The sequence below is a fragment of the Cuculus canorus genome, chromosome 12, assembly GCF_017976375.1.
Source record: "Cuculus canorus isolate bCucCan1 chromosome 12, bCucCan1.pri, whole genome shotgun sequence".
Classification (NCBI taxonomy): domain Eukaryota; kingdom Metazoa; phylum Chordata; class Aves; order Cuculiformes; family Cuculidae; genus Cuculus; species Cuculus canorus.
In genome coordinates this window covers 2,915,735-2,939,208 of record NC_071412.1, presented here as the reverse complement: position 1 = coordinate 2,939,208, position 23,474 = coordinate 2,915,735, and positions in this window count along the sequence as shown.

Sequence of the window (23,474 nt, the reverse complement as noted above, 5' to 3'; positions counted from 1 at the left end):
CTGCATTGCTGCTTCACACAAGTGACTGTAAAGCCATTTCATGAACTACCCATTGATCTCTATGAATTTATTAAACACACTCTGGACCTTATTATAACAGCATCCTCGAAAGACAAGCATTTTGAATGTCACAGGGAGATGTTGCTGTAATAAAGGAGAATTTAATAGGCTTTCATGCACAGTATTTGAGAGCCAGAAAATTTTCAAAGAGAATAACGTAAGTAAGTGCCTAATAAGGAAGGTGTATCCTATACATATTGCAGTTTGAAGATTTCTTGATAGAGCACATTAAATCCATAGAAAAATTCTACATACAGGTGAATATACTAGCCTGTATCGCATTCATGCTTTGGAGAGTATACAATATGACAAGAAAACTAATGCGCTTCCATTACTACTTTCCCTCCACAAAGATGAATACAGAGTATGAACATAATGTATACCAAAACTGATGGGAACATTAAGTTCTTGTGAACATATTAAAAATTTGTACAAATTTGTCATAATTCACATTTCAGGGGGTCATTTTTGATACTTCTGCTGCTAGACCTGTTTAAGACCTCTGTTCTAAGTACAGTCCTGGGTGCCGAAAATCCCCGAGTACCTGAGCCAGCATCTGTGCCCATATGACAAGTATTCATGCAAAGGCATTACAAATATAAGAGCTAAACATCTGTTTAGCTAACACAAATGTCTTTAAGGTTATGGACATTTGACACATGCAAAAGCACTACATTGTATTTTGGCAAGTGCCTATTAGCACATTCATTTATGAAGTCTGAATGCCTTATATTGGTTATTCATATGTGCGTTTAGAAATCAAGTAACTTATTTATATGAACGTGCCTTATCCGATTACTGCTTTGTTTTGCTGGGATGTGCCTTCCCCATTGTGTTGCTTTCCACAAGCGCTGATGATCCCATTACTGAAACCTCTACTCAACCACTAAGTTACCTTTTAGTAAGTGCATACATTGCTTTTGAAAACTGTTGAACTTCCAGATTTATGACACTGAAAATCTAAGCCATTGATCCACTGTGCAAATACATTACGAAGAACGCTGGTGGTATAGAGTAGCTACTTTACTGAAGAGCTATTTCAACATACTTCAGGCCCTGACCTGTGGCCCATCTCTAGAAGGGAGAAAAGTCAAGTCTTTGAGTTACTGAGCTTCTCAGTCAGAACCAGAAAAGGTACAAATACTACATATTGCTATGATAACACTGACATTATTGAAAGTGTAGCATACTTCTGCTCACACCATTCTTCTGGTTTCAAGTCTATGATCTACAGAAGAGAAGTTTTGCAATTCTTCTGAACTTCACGATGAGCTTTACAGCCTTTATAAAACAACTAGCAGGCTAAGCACCATTTAAATGGCTAAAATGCCACACAAGTCTATTGCTCAAGACTTCCAAACTCCAGAGTAAAAGTAAATCTAAAATTTATGAAAAAGAAAAAAAAAAAGTCTATAAGGACCTTAATTGTAGGATTTAAAAAAGAAGTGTTTGGGATTATGCCATCTAGCTGGTCTTGCAATTTTTTAAAAATGGCCAATTTCAACAAAACCTCATCAGGCAGTAGAAATCTCAAAAAATACTAATAACAACTCTGTGAAAGTCAGTGAGCAGACAGCAGAGAGAAATCTGTGTTAGCACTTCACACTGAAATGAAAGAATTCAATATCCTGTCCTTATTTCTATTCTGACAATCAGCATCCACTTGGCTAATCCCTCTATATACACACTGGCCTTTTTAATTAATATGTATGCATACAATTCAGAATCAGATGTAGCAAGAGCTTTCAATGGCCAAACAGAGAGAGAAAGCTGGGACTGTGGGGATATCCAGTGTTGGGAGATGGATGGGACCAAACTTCACAAGAATCCAATCTTCAATAGATTGAACATTGATAGAAAAGCAGTTCTTACTTCCTCACAGAACAAAATAAGTCTTATGTTGGGGTTCTAGATCTGGCTTTTAGATCAAGTGCAGACAGAAATGAATGTATTTATGTTACTTTTTTTAAACTGATAACAATATGTGGGTTCACACTTTTTGGATGAGAAAGAACAGTTTAAGCAATTACTGACCGTGTTTACTCTTTTCTACACTGTAAGTAATTTGAATGCGTATCTCATTTAAATAAAAATACCAAACAAATAAACAAGACACTTAAGCATGCCAAACTGAGCCTGAAAACAAAAATCGCAACAAGGATCACCAAACACTGAGTAAGAAGACTGGATACTCAGTTTTCAGCATGGAAAAAATGAAATAGTACAAAGAAAACTGTAGATAACTCCACTGTTTTTATTCTGTCTATTCATCTACATGAGCCAGTGTTTGCCTCACAAGTCAATCAAATAATTCTTGCTGAACAATGATTTCTATGCACCCTGTGAAGTCCTGTTCCTTCTAGCTGTGTTGCTCCATTTTAGAGGTCTCCTAAGTGACATGTTTGAACATCAAACCAGAGTCTAGTATTCAGTGTAAGACCGTGTCAGGTCCTCACTGGTCACAAAGCACACTGTTCTGGTCTATCTACGTTGTTTCTCCCTATTACAAGCTTCCCACAGGGCCTAAGAAACCAACTGAACTGACTGACTCCAGAGGTCAATCCTAGTTGAAACAGTTATACCTTTCTTTGCATTACAATTATTTCTTTTCCCCAGAAAAGACCCCAAACTACTAGCAACGTTCCATTGGATTTAAAGGAAATGTTGAAAAAAAAAAGTTGACTATATGTAGTCAACAGCCTTACAGATCATATTTATGGCATAGGATAACATTAGTTGTATGAAATTGGCGAAAACAAACTAGCCTTGAGTGAATCTGAGACAAGGTTAGACAAAAACATTTAACCGCAGAAACAATATCAGCCCCAAACTTCCTAATGCCTTTAATCAACACTTCAGTATTATTCTGACAGTCAAATTCTCAAAACGGCAGCAGTGTACTCAGCTCTTTATTAAGAATCTCGGTTAAATTTTGGCATTTGATGCAGATGGGGCACAATGTCTTTGTTTGCAAGATGTATACATTCAAAACACTGGACCTTAATTGAAAACATGGCAGTCCTTCCGTTGAAGAGACACCACACACAGCCAGTAGTTCGAGCAAGCTTTTAAACGATGCACTGTTGAGACAACTCTGAAACTATACTGTTTCTGGAAACTGATGCTGAATTAGACTGCCTGAAGCAAGTACTGATCATTCAGAGACAACAAACAAATATGGTGGCTCTTGAAAAGCTTGATATCAGAAGTAATGATGTAATATAGGACAATATAGATAAGTAAGTCTTGGCCCCACTGTCACTTTTCAGTGACATTTTAACTGCTCAGAGGAGCAGCAAACATTCGTTACCTGAAATATGAATGTTTCCTAACAGATCTTATAAGATATTGACAAAATTATGCAGTCTTGAGTAGTCCTTCGTATTTACCTAATACATAATGGTTCCTGGATGATACTTGCCCCCCAAAACTATTTTTATTCAGCTGTAACTCACGATTTAGATATGAATGTGTGCCTTTCTGAAGGAAAGGTTTCCTCCCAAGTGCAAATATTCCAGCATATACAGGCTAAGCAAAGTTTATCGTATGTGTACTACCTAACGGTATGAACAATATTTAGTTGAATATACCGTGGGGGTAGGAATGACACTCATCAAGCAACTTGCTTGAAAACTCAGATCAGGATTTTTTGTTGGTGGCATTAGCTATGTTTGATACAGTGAAATAATTTCTCCCACGCAGGACTGTCTTGATGTGCCAAACATGTTATGTTTGCTTGTGTAAGCATATCCGGCATAGCCAAGAAACCACTCTAAGTCAAAGATACAAGAGGAAAACAGAAACTATACTCCTGAAATATTTAGCTTCTCTAAAGAACTACAGAACTGAGAGAAAGGTGTGCACCTTCATCTTTCTATTCTGGCAAATCAAGTTAGGAAGGACTTGGACAAAGGATGAGGTAGAGACATGAGGCATACTTCTGATCATCTTGGAAGAGAAACAAACCAAAAACCTAACTGCAGATGGACCTTTCAATACAGGTACAATTTACCAGTGTGTTCACGAAAACGTGAAGTACAAGCAGATGATTGCTAAGAGCAGATTCACAATATATAATATAAGGAAATAAGTATATTTGTATGGCAAATTTTGGAAATATCATGGGTTATCTGTTTCCAAGGACAGTGGTTCTTCAGAAAGAGGAAAACTTCAGAGAATGGAAGCTTTTTTATTTTTTTTAAAAAAATAATTCCTGATTGCATATAAAACTTTTATAATTAAATTTAACAAAAAATTATACGCAGTGAATTCATATTGTTTTCATGCCCCAACTGTTGGAAGGTAGTCAGAAAGAGGCAAGAAATAACATTTAAATTAAATTTGCCGATTGAAAGAGATGTCTATAAACATTTAGAAAGAAATATGCATCTGTTATTTAATATTAGATGAAAGCACACTAACAATTTCCTGTAAATTCAGCAATTACAATGAATAACCACTATTGTGGGAAACAGATAAATATATAGCCAGCATTATATCATTCTTTGATTGGAGAGTATTTTTTTCTTGTGAACTTCTTTAAATACCAGGAATTACTTCTTTATTTTTCATTTAAAATAAGCTTTCTCTCTCAGTTTATGCAATTGGCTTACTAAAGAAAAATAGTAGCTTCTACATAATGTAATTTAGGATAAATTAGAAACTTTGAAATATGTTTTTCTGTTGCACAAATCATCTTAATCTGGCTTTACCACTAACATATTGACAATAATGTCTGAAATGTTTTCCTGGAATGAAAAAGAAAAATTCTCATTTTAATAATGTATCATGTAACAAAATAAGATTTAATTGCACTACAATTGCTGGCCACTATTGTGGTTGTAGTGACTTCTGGAGAGTGTCTTTTACATTCATTAGCTTTCTGTAGGACATAGAAACAAGAAGCAGTCCTGTTGCTGTGAGAAGGGGATTAAGGAGTGTTATGGAGCTCACCTGGAAGAGTTAAGGCCCCTTCACTGTCCCGCCAGCGCATGCAGAGCTACTTGCACGCTCTGAGGTTATAAGCGCAAGCTTTCTAAAAGCCTTGTTCAAGCTTTTAAATTGGTACAATTTATAAAAGTAAGTTTCTACTCAAGGGCAGAAGAGGCACCGAGTAGCTGCCTAGCAAATGAGAGCTGAGCTCCCATCTTCAGAGCAACTTTTTTTTCCATACGAATTAATTAACTTAAAACATTGTTCCCACAGCCAAAACTTGATACACTGATGCAGAAAGATTAATACAGCTAAGCATCACAGAGATGAAGAATTTCCTTCTAATTAAAACTTTCTGGCAAGATAACTGAATTGCCCTCGTATTAAAGATTAATGCTTTCGATAGGTTTGATGGCTCACTATCCCTTGTAAATCAGAACAGAAAGATGCTTAAATAATTGATTCAAGCTTATTAATTGCAAAAATAAATAAATATCACAGCATCCGCAGCAACTTAAAAAGCTGAGTACTAACCATTTATAAGGGTTTTTTTGTTGTCCTTATAGACTGTATTAGTGGAGTAACTAAAGCATTCCTGCCTTGAGGCTGCAGTTGCAGCTTCGCCTTAGACAAAGACTCGGACCCATGTGGCAGTATGGAAATGCTGTGTTTACAAGAATAAGCTTTTTCCTTTCACTTCGACAAGTCTGCAGCTGAGCATTAATCTGCCCGAGAGGGTATATGCCAATGGGAAGATCAGCTTCCAAGAGGTGGTGATGCAGAACCCCTCCAAGGCTAAGCCCTGAAGATTCCTTTGTGCTGTCATTCCAGACTTTACCCCTTGCCTGTTTTTATTTTCCATTTATGGACACTTCTGTCTCTTAACCAATAAAAGCAAACCCTATTCCATGTAAGGGCCTCTTGATTTGAATGTGGGCAATATCATTTATTTCAACAGGAATTCAGACACGGTTAGTTTTAAGTACTGCTCTGCCAGGAGCTCCATGTTAGAAGTGCTTTAATTTGTGTTTCTGTTGAGTGACAACAGAATTGACCTTGAACTGGGAAATATTGCACACTTTAGAGATTCTTGATTTTTTTAATTCTTCAAGAGATGAATGACAAATTGGCTGAAGACTTAAGCATAATAAAAGTCAAACTAGACCTTGTTTAAAATAGTATACTGGTCTTTCCCAATTTCCTGCCTTTGGACAGACTTAGGTAAAGAAACAGAAGGTGTAGAGGTATCGTCAATCTAGGCATATATCCAGTTCACAACCATGAAGCAAATTTCTAGAATTCAAACCTTGTCAACAAAACAAGTGGAAGCTTTGTCCTCCTGAAGCGGGTAGCATGGAACACTTCCAGTCTTTCTTTTGAGTGTGTGACTGGCTAACGGTTTTTAGAAATTAAATCTTAATTTTAAATGGAAAAAATCTCATACTTCCTCATACCTCTCATTTATTAAGTCTGTTCATGGAAAACTTACAGAAGCAATACCAGAAATACAGTAAAAATAGTCTATATTTTATTATGCAAATACTGTGTGGAGATATAATTTTTTAACCAACCTCCTTCCTATTTATTCAGACTCATTTTAGTACTAATTTTCTTTTTATATTCCAGTGTGATCATAGAATCATAGAATCACCAGGTTGGAAAGGACCCACGGGATCATCAAGTCCAACCATTCCTAACACTCCCTTAAACCATGTCCCTAAGCACTTCATCAACCCATTCCTTAAACACCTCCAGGGAAGGTGACTCCACCACCTCCCTGGGCAGCCTCTGCCAGCGCCCGATGACTCTTTCTGTGAAAAATTTTTTCTGATATGCAGCCTGAACCTCCCCTGGTGGAGCTTCAGGCCATTCCCCCTTGTCCTGTCCTCTTTTCACTTGGGAGAAGAGCCCAGCTCCCTCCTCTCCACAACCTCCTTTCAGGTAGTTGTAGAGAGTAATAAGGTCTGCCCTCTCCTCTTCTCCAGGCTAAACAACCCCAGCTCTCTCAGCCGCTCCTTGTCACACTTGTTCTCCAGCCATCTCACCAGCTTCGCTGCTCTTCTCTGGACACACTCCAGAGCCTCAACATCCTTCTTGTAGTGAGGGGCCCAGAACTGAGCACAGTACTCAAGGTGTGGTCTCACCAGTGCCGAGTACAGAGGGAGAATCACCTCCCTGGACCTGCTGGTCACGCCGTTTCTGATCCAAGCCAAGATGCCATTGGCCTTCTTGGCCACCTGGGCACACTGCTGGCTCATGTTCAGTCGGCTGTCAACCAACACCCCCAGGTCCTTCTCCTCCGTGCAGCTCTCCAGCCACTCTTCCCCCAGTCTGTAGCACTGCATAGGGTTGGTGTGCCCCAAGTGCAGGACCCGGCATTTGGCCTTGTTGAACCTCACGCCATTGGCCTCGGCCCAGCGGTTCAGCCTGTTCAGATCCCTTTGCAGAGCCTCCCTACCCTCCAGAAGATCCATGCTTCCACTCAGCTTAGTGCCATCTGCAAACTTGCAAACTCAATGCCTTCATCCAGGTCATTGATAAAGACATTGAACAGAGCTGGACCCAGTATGGAGCCCTGGGGAACTCCACTTGGAACTGGCCTCCAGCTGGAGTTAACTCCATTGACCACCACTCTCTGGGCCATCCAACCAGTTTTCCACCCAGGAGAGTGTGCGCCTGTCCAGGCCAGAGGCTGACAGTTTCTGAAGCAGAATGCTGTGAGAAACTGTGTCAAAGGCTTTACTGAAGTCCCAGCAGACTCCATCCACAGCCTTTCCCCCATCCAGTAGTTGAGTCATTTTGTCATAGAAGGCAATCAGGTTAGTTTGGCAAGACCTGCCTTTCGTGAACCCGTATTGACCAGGCCTGATCACCCGGTTCTCTTGCATGTGCTTCATGATAGCACTCAAGATCACCTGTTCCATGACTTTCCCTGGCACGGAGGTCAGACTGACAGGCCTGTAGCTCCCCGGATCCTCCCTGCAACCCTTCTTGTAGACAGGATATATGCATATAATCTATTACAGTAGTAGGCATTAGAGATAAAACAGCAAATTTCAATTATGGATGCTAAAGAACAACACAGGAGTCACTGCAAAGTTCATTTTTCCCTGCAGGATTTAGAGAAGTGTTAGCAGCTTATGTGCATCAAGTCAAATTCTGATCCCACAACTCATGAGGAAACTAGAGTTGATTGCATACACCAGAACTAGTCCATCTTTTTTACTTAAGGAAAATTATACTAGTTTTTGTTTCTGTTTCACCAGTTAAATAAAACCAAAATTTCTTGCTTATTTGTCTGAAGAACTAGCTGCTTTATTTTAAAGCCAATCAGTAATATGGAAGATAGAAGCCTGATCCAGTGGGAGGTGTCCCTGCCCATGACAGTCTGGTTGGAACTGGATGAACTTTAAGGTCCCTTCCAACCCAAACTATGCTATGATTCTTTTCTTGGAGTCAACGTTCTGGCCCCTTTTTAAAAGACCTGGGGGCCTGAAATAAAGGAAACCAATGAAAGTCTTCAAAGATGAAGTCAGGAGCATACGTTGATATTTATTTGTACTGTTATTTGAGCACTTCACGTGACAACCATTTCCATATCAGCTATTATAAGCTTGAATTTGAAGGCTGTCTGTATTTAATTGTAGATGGAACAATAACCTGTAGCCTGATACAACACAGGTGACATCTGCCCTGTTCACTAGGGAGCTTTTCTTTAGCGTTTGAAGGATCAACTGCCTACTGCATTAATTTAACACTTGCTTTGGAATAAATCTGCAGATACATTTATGTACACTGGCGCAGGAAAGAAAAAAAAATCAAGGGGTTAATACTAAACACCAAATACAGGGAATAACACAAGCATCCATGTCACTGGGAAGCTGCTGTGAATGGATCCACTTACCTAAAAGCTGTGCTATAATGCTGTCTCTGCAAACGGCTCAAAGTTTTAAATATGTGAGCACAAAAAAAATGCTTTAATGTTTCAATTTTCATCAGAAAAGAGAGATTATGAATAGCTTAGAGTGAATGCTTCTTATGTTTTATCTCAAACTGGACTTTGCTGAATCTCATCTATAACAAAAAAAACAACTCAATGTTGGTTTTATCTTTTTTTTTCTTTTTAAATTTCAGTACTTGCTCTCACATACAGGCATCCACAGGCACTTCAAAGATACTGGAGCAACAGGCTACATAATTTAACTTAAAGTGAGTCAAAAAACAACTGAAAGAATCCAGAGTACTGCTGTCACTTTTGAAGTTCAGGAATACTTTCTTTAGCTTTTTAAATTTATAGCAGCCTACTACAACCTTGAGGATTCAGATTCTGCACTCGTTGAATTGATTGAAAACGACTATTTCCTCATTGAGGGCTGCGCATGCTAAAAATTGTGGCAAACACTACCCCAAGAGTCCACCTTGCAGGATAGTTTGCATTCTAGTAAGGATTTCAACATCCTATTGCATATTTAAAAATGGAATTATTCCTATTTCAGGTGTGATCATACCACTATTACAGAGCACACCTGAAAGCACATTAAAAGTCAATGGAGTAACTCCTACTGAATTCACTGGGTTTTGAAATCAATTTCTTCACATTGATTGCAAACGAAGCTAAAAAAAACGACTCATGTGTGCTTATGAAGTTGGAACCGAGGAAAAAGTGCTGCATGTCCCCTTATTATGATAAATAAGCTCAACAAAATGAAAACAGCAGCCAATAGCTCAGACAGGGTGGTGTCAGCAGAGATGTATTTGAAATTGAGGTCAACAATGAACACTCTTAGATGCCTGAGATGCTATATCCCAATCGAATACAGGCAAAGAAGAAATGAAGATGAACTTCACCGTTCATCTTTGCATTAGTGCAGTGTTTGAATTCACTGCAAGAGTTGCAGATTGTGATTATGAGGCAAGGCTTCTTGAGAACAAACTTGGTAGGCCTGTGCAGCATGAGTTGGACTTCTCTTCTTATGAAATTCTTTCTTCTGGGAGATATTGTGTGGATACACAGCAACCACCGAAAAGCAGGAAGATCACTGGAGCCAACGATATTCAAGCTACCAGGTCTGTCTACACGTCTAGTGTTTCTCTCAGTGTATTCCGAAGCAAAAGCAGCTCTACGGGATGATCTCTTAACTGGGCTGGTCCTTCTTGTGTTCAGACAACCGTCTTCTAGATGTGGCCACCTTTGCCCCTTTACAAACTCTCTCTTTACAATGAGGTGTCATTGTCTGAAACTATCAAACTGTCAAGGAAGGCGATATAAAGAGGTGAAGAAGCCATACCCTGAAAAAATGAAGACAATATCATCTGTCTTATACTAATGCGATCATTAAAGAGGGAAAGAGGAATACTCCTTGCTTAGTGCTTTGAATCATGCAGATGTCCCTGGCCTATCTACGAGACAGGGAGGATGGGAGCTCGGCTAGGGTGCAGAGCTCAAACAGCAGATTCTATGAAGGACAGTATTTTCCATTACGCTGTCTTTCCAGGGATGGAAAGCTTTTTGGGGAAGTTAAACAGTTTTTAGCAACTAGGCACATTCTCAAGACCCCAGAAAATGCAGAAAAGCAGTTTTAATTTTAACAAATTGATACAACCAAGGCATCTCAAATTTCTTTATAATGCACAATTAGGACATTAAACAACAAAAAAAAATTCAGAAAGGTGTTCTAGATCAGTTATATGCACAGCCCCCGTCAAACCGAAGATTCAAATAGTCAGTACTCCCAGAACCAGTGAGAACCATCCCCTGAGAAGTATTTTAGCATCCTAAGAACTGAAAAAAATCAGAAAAGTTAGCATTGCTGTCTTTTATAAAAATGCCAAGGAATAGTTCAAATTCAAGGGATGCTAATATACTGGGCTGACAATCCGTTTTCTTTTAAAAAATAGGCTATTCAGTCTGAAAAAATAAACACCAGAAAATATATTGTTTTGTGACAGAAGGATTATTTTTGTTTCCTCTTTATTTCTTCCTAGGAAGATGCAATTAAACTACAGCCAAAATTAAACGAGTGAGGAAAAACAGTCTGTGTCTAAAGTAGCAAGTAAAGAAAGGCAAACAGTAATCCTTACAATAGAAGTGAACTTTCATAGACAGTAGAGACGAAAGCCTTCAATAACTTCAGTCAGACAAAACCCTAAAGACAAGTGGCTTTAATCCTATGGGGAAGCTGGAGAGCTTTGAGGAAGCTCTGTAGCTTTGTAGACCGACAGCAGAGCTCTAGGGAAGCATCACTCTCCTCAGACAAGACACTGAACCTGAAGGAATCAGTAAGATTCTACAAAGACAAAAACTTCTGTAGGCATCTAACAAAAACCATGAAGAATGTACACATGAGTATACATACACAAAAGTTAATCTGTAAAAAGCATTGTCCAATAGTACCAGCCAAAATCCTCATAATAGGATCTTAGATGCTTAAAAAACACTTACTCTGGAATTCTTTTTCCTCTCTTTTCCTTGGAAGCATCTTTTTCCTAGAAACAATTAATTCAAGGTGATTTTCTCTGGTTTCTAAAATATTATACCAAAAATTTCTCCAGAACAAAGAGTATTATAGATTGAAATGTTCCATGTCTTCCAATTATGCTGTCCCCTGCCTCATGCTCATTTCTATGCTTTGCTAGGACTCAATTACACACAAAAATGTAAGGTTTATTTACCCATTGAAAATTGTTCAATAGTTGTGCTTGCATAGTGCTGTCTCCCCAGCGCTAAAGAACAATTCAGAAGCAGACAGTAGCAGGGTTCACAAACCTCCCTGGATTTGCTTCACGAGTCTTGCTAGTAGGGTACAATTTGGTTGTTAAAAAAAATATGAATCTACTTTTACATTCAGGCAGACCCATTTAACTGTTTATAAAGCTTGTTTCATGTGGATTGAACATAGATTAAGAAATTCTGTTTATTAGCTAGTAATAGGTACATAAGGTCAAAATGCAACACGGTAAATTCATGGAAGGAAAATCCATAGAGAGCTACTGAATGGAAAAGGTATCACATCAGGCTGTCTGAGCTACAAAACACATTGGGATAGATCAATTTAGTGAATCACTACGTGCTTTTGCCCTGTCCTGGTACTATTTCTTAGTTATTTGCTTTTTGTTCCTCTTAGAAGCCAGAAAATATACAGAATTCCCTCAAAGTTACCCTAGTCTGGCCACTCTTACATTCACTGGGTCTCAGTTAATCTAAATTAAATATATGACAAACTGTGTTCTTCACTTCTGAGTTGCAAAGAACTTCAGTACATGCGTGTGCAAATTAATCACTTTAGCGGGTAATACACTAACAAGCTTTTTGCTATTATTATTATGACTACTATCTAAGGTGAATAATTGTGGAATTGGGCCATCTGCCAGCTGAGAAATTCTGTCACTTACTTTTACTGATTATTCCTTTACTTTGCAAGTTGACCTGTAATGAGATTCTGATGGGGATAGATAGAAGCTTTTCAGCCAGCATAATTCAATGAGGAAAAATGATGTGTATAAAATTACATTTCCTTCATATCATTCTCCTACTCCTTCTACTGCTTCTCTTTAAAGCTATAAAGATTATATTATAACTTATGTTAATATTAAGCAGAAAAAAAATCAACCATCAACGACAAGGCTCGAGGCATTCAATAACACAGGAAGATTCCCCCGTAAGCTTTCCTCCAAATGCATTTTTTGAAAGCGTTGTGTTCCCCTCAACATACCCAAAGTCCCACTTGCGATCACTGCCCAGTGCATGAAGAGCAGAAGCACACACAGTGAAACTTGGGGACTTCTCAGAGAACAGCATGTGTTGGCTGCTGCCCACTCTGTTTCTGGTCAAGGTTTGGTGGATCTTGATGTACCTTAGCAACCGACACAGACAGGGACGAGCAATGTCATATGTGCTCAGCACATGCTTCGTGTTAGCAAGGAGTCATCTGAATACACAGCCTGACACCACCATCGCACTTCCTTTCCTAAGGTACAGCTTACCCAAAGGCCAGATACATATTTATTGTCAAGGGGGTTTAAGACTGGGGAATGAGATTAATTTTCATTCCTACCGCAATGTTAAGTAATGCAGGAGAGAAACATGATTATCAGCAAAAGGCCAATTTAATTTTCCCTTAACCATTACCAACCTACAGAAGATGTTGGCTTTCAAATGAACTGAGGTGAAAATGCTTGGCAGGTAATTTATTTCCAGGTCTCTTCCAAAACCTAAAATAATTATACATACAAATCAGAAAATTTTATTTCCACAGATCTGAAAACCACAAATTCTATCTTTTTACCTCCTCAAATGAAGAGAAAAGAGATGCATTATAGACCATAATGTACAGCAGGGGATGACCCATCAGTTCTCAGAAAGCCCCTGCCACAATCAGTGGCTTTTGCTGCTTTGCTGGAGTGGTGGCCTGGGCACCCTTCCTCCTGGGCAGTGTTCTCACTGCCTGAAGCTGACTAACCCAAGGAGCCATAAACCTTTCTCCTTAGAACTAAGAATGTTAAAAAAAAAAAAACAGAATAAAAAGAAGTGCAAGAAATTAATGTAGCTGGTAAGAGGAAACAGGTGAGATATTATGGAAACAAGTTTACTCAGGCAAAATTTTCTGGAAATATGAATACAAGAAATAGGTCAGTGAAGGTGTGAGTATTTCCATTAATAATTGCACCAACAACAGTTGCTGCAACTACCTGGTTGTCAACTGAGTATGAAACCAGTGTGGCCTTTCGTAGGATGGGGAAAACATAAGGAGTGCTTGGGGAGAAGACCAAATTTTTATTATTTTTAAAGCACAGCTAGAGCATCTTGGGTTCTTTGGTTATTTCAAGGTAGTTCCTGTATTCCATTCTTTGTCCAAAAAGAACATGTGTGGGCTGGCTGCCCCTACATCTGTTCATCCTCAGTTCTACCAAAAGTTAGTTCTGTGATGCAAGCAACTGATCGCAGAGGAATAGGCTATCAAATAATTGATTTCTCAGAGCTTCTGTGGCCTCAAACAGGTTTAGAGAGTGCTGAAGCAAGACGGAGTGTAAGGCTGACCCCAATTCCGCAGCTCAATTCAAGATGCGAGGCAGCTTTATGGGCATTTACAAACATATGGCTCTGCAAGCAGCCAAATGTGTAGTGACTCACAGTTAAGGCCTTGAAGAACATACTCGGTACCATCATTCTCCACCTGCGCTGGGCACAGCTCATGGCACAACTTCTGTTCTTTGGAAATTTTCTACTTCTTTTCAAAACTAAATAAACAGCAGGATTTCCCTAAAACCTTATTCCTTTCAAAAAGAGAATCTGATTTTTTTTTAAAAACACTAATACAAAACACATTATCATTCTGTCTTCAAGACCAATGAGTTCTCTGGCTGGTTTTCATTGTTTCCAGGAAAATAAGACAGTGAGTTCTAAACATTTCTTAATGAAGGAAAATAAAGATGGATTTTATGACAAAGCAACTATTTTGAATTTTACTGGTTGATTTAGCAAAGTTCAGTTACAAGCTCTATGATTTTGTTTTCTACCAAAAAAACCAACCCAAAACACCAACTCCTCACACTCCCAACAAAATCCTGTGTTATTACTTTTGCTAGCAGCAAGGGTAGAGGAGCTCTGACAACAGAAGCACCAACGACCTACAGATACATTAGTTCTTAGGTTTATCTTTGCTATTCTGCACAGCAGAGGAATGCTAAAGATCTGCTAAGGAAGCACTTCTGTGTCTATTGCTCGGAGGCATTTCAGAGTACCTATCTCAATATCTCTAGGCTCTTTTACAGCTATTAACGATTTCAGTAAAACATGAAAAAATCTGCAAGAGCTCAAGGCTCTTGTGATTGATAGAAATTTTGTTAATGTACAAATTAACTATACATGTGGTTTTTAAATTCAATTTAAGCCTGAAAATCTGACCTTGGGGGTTTGAAATAATGGGACATTAACTTCACTGCCTTTTACAAACTACCATGAAACATAAGTAAACGACAAAGATGAATAAAATCAGAATGATAAATGTTTTATAGTTGGTATTTTTTTTAAATAATGTTATTGCCATTGAAAACCTAAGTGAAATGAATTCAGTCATTTCAGCTTAGTCCCTGGTGGACAATAGTCCACATTTCAAAAGCATCACACATAATTTGGCAAAATTGGCAGCTCAGATGTGGCTTAGGGCTGAGTAAGCATGCAATTCCCCCAGCGAGAGCGCCCCTTTCCTTCAGGGTTAAGGTCAATGGCTAGTCACCGTGGGGTAGACGGGCTGATATTGTCTGCTTGTATTCATCTCAACTAGATACATAGAATTTCAGCTGCTGGTGATGCACGGCCTTCCAGTGCCAAATACATTATACTCTTCCCTTAAATATACATGCACCTTCACACTCTTCCGCTCCCCCAGATAAGACACACGCCTTCCTGTTCCAGGACAGACAACGCTTCAGTCAGTTTTATAATCCTTGTCTTCCTTCTCCTCCCTTTCTCATTCCACAGTCATATTTCACCTTATACTAGATTTAAAAGATTGCCTATTCTTGACCCAGAATACAGCCTGGCAATATACTAGTTTAATGGCAGGAAAACAGGGGCATCAATGGAAATTATAGAAAATCAAATTGAACAGATGTCAGGAAGCACATCAGGCATTGTAAATGTGAGGGATGCCCATCAGACAAGGTTATGGAGGTGAAAAGACAGAACACGTTAAAAAAAAAAAAAAAGCAGAGCAAGAACAAGAAAATCAGCCCTCTCCCCCCACCAGCTGCCTGTGACACGCTTTAACTGATGCATCAGGAAAGTTATTCTGTGCCACCCTTCAAAGTGACAATGAAATCCACTGAATTATGTGATTATAAAATAAGACAAACAAGTGTTAGAATAAGATACTAATAACATACAAAAAATTGTTTCAAAAAACCCTTAGTCTCATTAGAAGTTAATGGAGATTTATGTCCAGTCCTGAGAGTATTAAGACATTTTGAATATCACAGGAATTTCCCGCTGATTGTAACCTACAGAAGGACAGGGTTGTTTGTTTCTTTTAAAGGTTTTCAGGTATTTAACACAGTAAATTGTGCCCAGTGGGATTTTTAAGAGAGCCTAGATATCTAATTCCCATTAGTGACAGAGTAATCTCATCAGCATTCTTGGCATTCAAATAATTTTACAGACCTGGCTCAGACTGGAGGTTTTTCTGCCTTTATAGCTACATTTAAGGAAAATAGTAGAATCAGTTTCAAACTAGCAGGACACCTGAACTCCTGTTTCCCTTGGGATTATGTAACCCCAGTCACTGAAACGGTATCACACTAGGTCAAGTTTTGCTTTCCTTTTTCCTGCTAAGCCAGGTGTAACTGGAACAGTAGTCATTTTAAGTCTTGAGGAAGAACAAATAAAACTTGCTCTGTTTTTTGGGATAACAAGTGTCTCACTGAAAGTAGTGTTTAATTTACTAGGTACTTTTTTTCTAAGGTTTGCAAATGACATATTGTATTGAGAGTGCCAGCATGCTACCTCATACAAGCCACCAGGTCCCCAGCTAGAAGGCAAGTAGACACTCAGGACTGATAGCCCCGGTGAGTTAAGAGCAAGCAGGGCCAGGGCATCCCTCTGCCTATACAGGCCTGCCTAAATAGAGCATAAAAATCTATATTTAGACTACAAATTTGTGCCTGGAACCCATAGTGTACAACTACCTGTTGCTTGCAATAAAGTTCAAGCATAAGAGTTTAGAAGGGCCCTGTGGCACTGGGCACAGAATAAGACAGAGTGAAAGCAATGTTATTTATCTACACGTGCTTAAAACCATCCAAATCATACTTCTGTCCGGAAAGATATTGCCTATTACCATCAGCCACTCAAATACTACTAATGCTGAAAAGGATTACAAAAGGCATTCTAGTTTCTTTGCGTATTGAGGAGCACTGGGTGCATGCTCATCTCTCCCACTGCATACAGTCAGTTGCCCTCAACCAACAGTTCCAAACTGTTTTATTTAAAGCCAAACTGTTTTGAAATGACTAGTAGTTTCCCCAAATCAAAGATGTAAATTCAAGTTGTGAGCAATTCAGAGCTAAGGAGGAAATGACAGTGCAGAGAGTATCAGTGTGTAAGCGTGCCAAGTTATCCCAGAACACTTCCCTTTCTACCTGCTCACTGCCAAAACAAGCTTCTTGCTAGAAATGAGACTTGCCAAAACCAGAGCGTCAAAGGTTCTCAGGAGCATAACTGTTTCTTCCTGTCAGTGTTCAAAATCTGCAAAAATACCTGTTTACTATAACAGGGTTGAATGTTGCTATGAATCCCCCCTGCCCATCATTTTGTTCATTACTTCCAGTTCTTAATTGCTTGGACCAAGCCAGGCCAGCTCATCTTTAATTGGAAAAAAGAGTTAATCTTTTATACAAAGGACCCAGCTGAGTCTTTGTATGTGTTTGAATGTGTAAAGGGCTTTTGGCAGTTTAGAGTGTGTGTGGTGTTAGTGGGATTTAGCTCATTAGCAAACCACAAAGGCACTGCTGACACTGTACTCTGGGTAAAATACATGAGGCCAACCTACACCCTGTGGACATGTACAGCATAACTACATAATAAACAGGCATTTATTAATAATTTTATCTGTCACACATGCAGAAGGAGAGGGTGAGAAGTCAAAAGCTGTCATATGTTGCAACTAAAGAGGCATAATTAAAATGATAAGTGTCATGTGATTATAACCCTTGAAGAATTAATCTAGCATGAAACAACAATGGTATAAATACAGCAGCATATGTTCCAAAAATTAATTTCACATAATAGGCAGCTGATGTAAGCACTTAGACCCAATTATGTATGGTCATACAACAGCAGTTGATGCATGGAAAAATCCCTTCTATAGTGTACACTAGAATAATCCCATTATAAATGAATGAATAGAAAGACTCCTTTAAAGTCTTTGCACTAGCATGTATTTACAGACAAATTAAAATTTCTGGAAATATTAAGTAGCTTTAACTTTGACACCAATTCGTTTTCAAGGTTTAACTTTTCAAATTGCTCCCTCAGTATCTTAGATCATTAGCTGTTCTGCAGAAGCAGGATTTGTGGTGATAGCAGTTAAAACCCACAGATTTCTTTAACCTCATTTTAAAATAATTTTTTAAACCTGTTTCATTTCATAATTTCTCTTTACTCAAATGGGACTCGAGTCCCAGTATTGTTCTCTCCTATTCTCCCTCTGAAGTTAAATGAGTCAGAATATTGAATACTGCAGAGATCAGAATTGAAGAAATTTATCATCTCATAACATTCCTTGGTTGTTAATCTCAGCTATTTCAGCCTTACTTATATTAATATTTATTTTAATACTCCAATTAATATTTTCCCATAGTGAAAGCGTGAATTGTTTACACATAAAGAAGCATAGTGGTAATTCAATTTATACTGATCACGCGCACATGAGCTTTGCTCTGTTTGTCTATTGACCTCAACTCTGGTTGCGTGCAATGCAATGTCATATCCCAAGTTTCAGCTTGAGAACACAATGTGCATCCAAAGTTTTAAACCTGGAAGCACTGATAAGAATTCAAATGCACACAGATTACCTCATGACAATGACAGAAATAAACTTATTCTAGAGAGAAACTGTATTTATCGATTAAGGTTTGGCCCTGAAATCACTTTGGATGCTTGTAAGGTCAATCAGAATGACCTACCATATGTTTCAATAGCCTTCTGTTCTCTTTCAAATTATGCAACTTTTAATTATGAAGCTGTGAACATATCTACTACTGCAACTACCAATGGCACTTCATATATTTCTGCTTAGAAAAACTAGAAACAAATATCATTCACTGCATCTCTAGATTCAATACACTAAGAGGAAAAACAATAGAAGTATTATAGTACTGTGACAAGAAAACAATGTTATCTACTCCCGAGAATTAATGTTCAGCTGTGAAAAAAAAACAGTATTCTGAGTGCACTGCTAGGCAAAACAAATTCAGAGGTAGAAGCAGACAGAATTATCCATTCAGTTTATCATGCAAAAGTATATCTGGTAAAAAAAAAAAAAAGTCTTCAGCAGAGAGGTAAAAAAAACCACGTACCATATGTCTCCAAAAATTCAGTTGCAAGGTATGCTACTAGTTCTTTTTACTGGGTACGTAGTTGATTCTTTCAGTGTGCTGAAGAATGAAAAGGAATACATACAGCTCGTTAAACTGATTACTAACACAGTTCTTACGGACTAAAGAAACATCTGAACTTTGAATACAAGCAGCAAGAAGTAGCTGAGATTTTAAACAATATCTGTTTAGCAGACAAATTATCTTAGGGCAGTTACCCAATGACAGAGTTACAAGTGCTTTTTGGGTAGGTAAATCAAGTGTTCTCTCTGGACAACACAATGTTTTGTCGGCATTTAACAAGTTTCCAGATGAAAGCCGCAGCCAGGACCCAGGTGTGCTTTTACCTGTTACCTAAGTAGAGCTAACCCTTAACGTTTCACAGGGGGAAAGAAACAGCCATGGCACTCAGGGGTGCACTGCATCACTTACCGGCTTAGAGACTGCTGCGGCGAGAGTGAAATGAGCAAAATGAAATAAAAGTTCACCAAAATACCATGGCTTTTCTTTTTTCAAAACATGATATAATACTGATCAGTCAGAAGAGGAACAAACATTTTAGGGGGGAGAATAAAAAACACTTGAAAGGACAACAAAATTAGAGAAGGCCAAACACTAATTGTTTACCTGAAATAGGAAAAGAAAGCTTCTATTTAAAGGTAATGCATTTACACAGATTTTGAAATTCCACTTGACATTTAATTCCAGCCATTTGTAAACTATTGATTAAATTAAGGTTCTGAAAACATTGACACACAGGCAAAAGACAAAACACTATTTTAAAAGACTACAAGCTACAAAACTAACCTTGCCTCCTGAAGGCAATGGTTAGCTCTACTTTCTTTTGGGAAAACACCCTACAAAAGCCCCTTGTCTCCATTATAATAGTGTTCTGGAATACTGCTTCTAACAAACTGCACAAGTTATTCTAAGGCAAGAAGCCACAAGAAAAAGTGCTCACAGAAGGAGCTCTTTAAGACTTCACATCTCTGCAGAGGAGGCAGGACCACCCCAGGCAGTTCAGTCCCAGGGCTGGGTTCTGCATCCTCATGAAACACGTGATGAGCCAGAGGACTGCTCTAATATATGCCAAATGAATTGGCCCCTTGGGAATCAAATCTGCCAGGAAGGGATTATTGGACTTTGCTAATGTCCCTTCTACTCCAGGACATGCCTTTAAAGAGCAGACCTCTGCGAAAGCTTGTGTACCAACACAGCCTACAATCCATGAACTTGACTTTGCACAGGAATGGAATGTCCCCACAAGTGGGATGAGAAAATACACTTCAGTCGAGCATTCACCCCAAGTCCGTAAGTTTTCAGGTAATTATATTTCAATAGACTCAAAATAGTCCATTACCAAAGGGCAAAGAGAGTTTTTCCTCTTCTACCCTGCCCTCCTCAGGGTTTAATGTATGCGATGGTGCACTGGAGAGCTGTGTACGCACGGTGCGTGCCAGTGACCTGGCTGTTGGTTTCATCATTTAATGCTTCAGCTACAAAGGTAAGAAGCTGCACGTAGGTTTTCCCTGAATGAGATTTTATCTTCACCAAACAAGGCCACACATTTGGGCCTGGAAGTAGTAACAGCTGTAACTAAGTGAATGTTATTAAGAAAGGAAATAACGAATTGGGAAGTATTTGAAGTTCTGACCTTTCACCCCTAGCACTATGATTCAAGCTAACCCTGAAGACCCAACTATGATCTATCAATGATTTCTGGTTTAGATCCTCAATAGTTAATTTGTTTCCATGCTGGGAGAAGTTGCTTGATATGGTTTAAAAAGTAGGCTATTAGTAATGGCACATTACCTATTTGTGCAAAATCATGCACAAAAGCTTGCCTTAAGAACTGAATAAAATCTAAATATATACACATATTACAAGATTCTGGAAACATTACATTGAAAACCAGTTTTGAATTTGGAGAATATGAGTTATGCTAAGTTATTTTTCTCAGTAGGAAAGTCTTAAGTGAATGAGCAGAGTATTACCGGACCTCAAGCCATTAAAATTAAAATAGCATCTGATGAATTTACAAGCACTGGACACTTCAAAGGTCACTTTATCATATCTTTAAAAAATATTGCTCTATTACGGATGCATTTCATCAGTTAGAGGGGTGGCATTACTCAGTATTAATGAAATATAGCAGACACCTGAGGATGCACACATCTAATTTTAAATGAAATAATTTTTTATGTTTTCAGGGATAATAAAAGAACATTCACTCTGAGTGGGGAAAAATGCTAAGGAGCCAAAGGTTACAAGAGGACCATTCAGTGACTGTATAAAATCCTGCCAGCACCAAAGTGGTACCAAGTCATACGTGTTCCCCTCTTCTTAATAACTGTAGAAAGGCAACACACCAGAGCTTTGTTCATGCAGTTTACTTAATCTCCATTTAAACTGAGCAGATTTTCTCCCCTGCTTTTCCTCCAATTTTGATGTCAAGTAGCTAGTTAAACTTTTCTTTGGCTACGTCACACAAAATTCACAAAAGATCTAAACATAGTACCCAAGATGAAGGGATAATATTTTACCAGCGGTTTTCCCCCTTTTAACTGTTGTTCGAGGACAAACCTGAGACAAAAAGGAAAGGTTATTACACTTGGACAACCTTAATTCTTCAGGGAAAGATGCAGAGTTTAATAACAGCGGTCAGCCATCTGCTGCTCCCAAGGTCTGCATGCAGATGGAGCCTCCTCACAATTGTATCACCCTCCGTGCCAGCTCAGAGACAGAAGATATCCTTTCTAGGACCGTGATAAAAACCTTGCTAGGACATAATCCCTTCTCACCAGCAGCATGGGCTGAAGCAGCAGTGGGACTCTGGGTACCACTGCTGTGAACCCCTAGCATTTGCTACCGTGTCTACATCCAGGCAGTAATCTCACATTTCAAAAGACAGAATGAGTTGGATTTTCTTTTTAATGCCATGACTTTAAAGATAAATTAACAGATTAAAGGTTCTTGTTACATGCTTACGTTTGGCAATTCTTCACGTGGCTGAGTGCACAGCACGACAACTGGAATTGAACGTTACAGGAGACGCAAGTACCTGTTTTCCCACAATTTGATGGGTCTCTATAGGGGAAGGGGGTGGCAGGCTGGTAGCCCAAACACACGCTACAGACACAGATCTTGGCCAGGAATCGACAAGTTAACGCTGTGGAGACACAGGCATATTGGAGGTAGTCTAATAAAGGGCCACAAACATGACTGAGGGATTAGAGCATCTCTCCTATGAAGAAAGGCTGAGAGTACTGGGACCATTTAAATAAGAGAAGGCTCGGAGGGATCTTATCAATGTATATAAACACCTCAGAGGAGGGTGCAAACAGGACTGATGGAGGCTATTTCCAGTGCTGCCCAGTGACAGGACAAGAGGCAGTGTGTACAAACTTAGATGCGAGAGGTTCTGTTTGAATATCAGGAAAACAACTTTTTACTGAGGGTGACTGAGCACAGGCACAGCTTGACTAGGGATATTATGGAGTCTCCATTCTTGGAGATATTCAAAAGCCACCAGACCCAACTGGCTCTAGGTGAACCTGCTTGAGCAGGTGGGTTTTACCACATGAACTCCAGAGATGCTTTCCAAACTCGACCATTCTACGATTCTAAGAGCTTTATGTCAAATTGTTAAAGCAAGCTTTAAGTTTCTATCCATGAGGAATTAACTTCTCAGGATCTGAATCTTATACACTGGATGCCAGATTCAGAAACTGCTTTTCCAAAGAGGCATTGCAAGTTTATCCATACAACCTCCCAGAGCATTTTGATACCAAATTTCCAACCCAGGTGTGCACAGCAAACAGATCAGACACACTCTGTAGGGTCTAAGTAGAAAAAGGTTTAATTGTGTTTTTTTCTGAAAGTTCTCAGCTGCAGTCAGCATCTATTTCTGAGAATGTAAGAGCTAAGGGTCACAGCTTTGCTCTGTTTCCCTTTCCTATAGATTTCCCACAGACATCCTGAAAACATTTTTTGCCAGGTTTATACACAGTATGAACTCTGCCAGTTTATCATCTGAAAGGACCAGTGCAGTTTGGGAGAGTGAAGCTAAAGCATACTGTTCTGCCTACAGAGCCGCCACAGCAGGTGTTTGTTTCACCAGCAGCAGCACTTTTGAGGATGGTAAGAAAGTAAAGAAAAAATTTCTTTTTCTTAAACTTTTGCATCAGTATGTGTTACAGAATTATAGAACAGTTTGGGTTGGAAGGGACCTTTAAAAGTCATCTAGTCCAAAAGCCCCTGCAGTGACCAAGGACATCTTCAACTAGATCAGATTGCTCAGAGCCCCATCCAACCCGACCTTGAATGTTTCCAGGGATGGGGCTTCCACCACCTCTCTGAACAACCTGTTCCAGAGTCTCACCATCTTCATT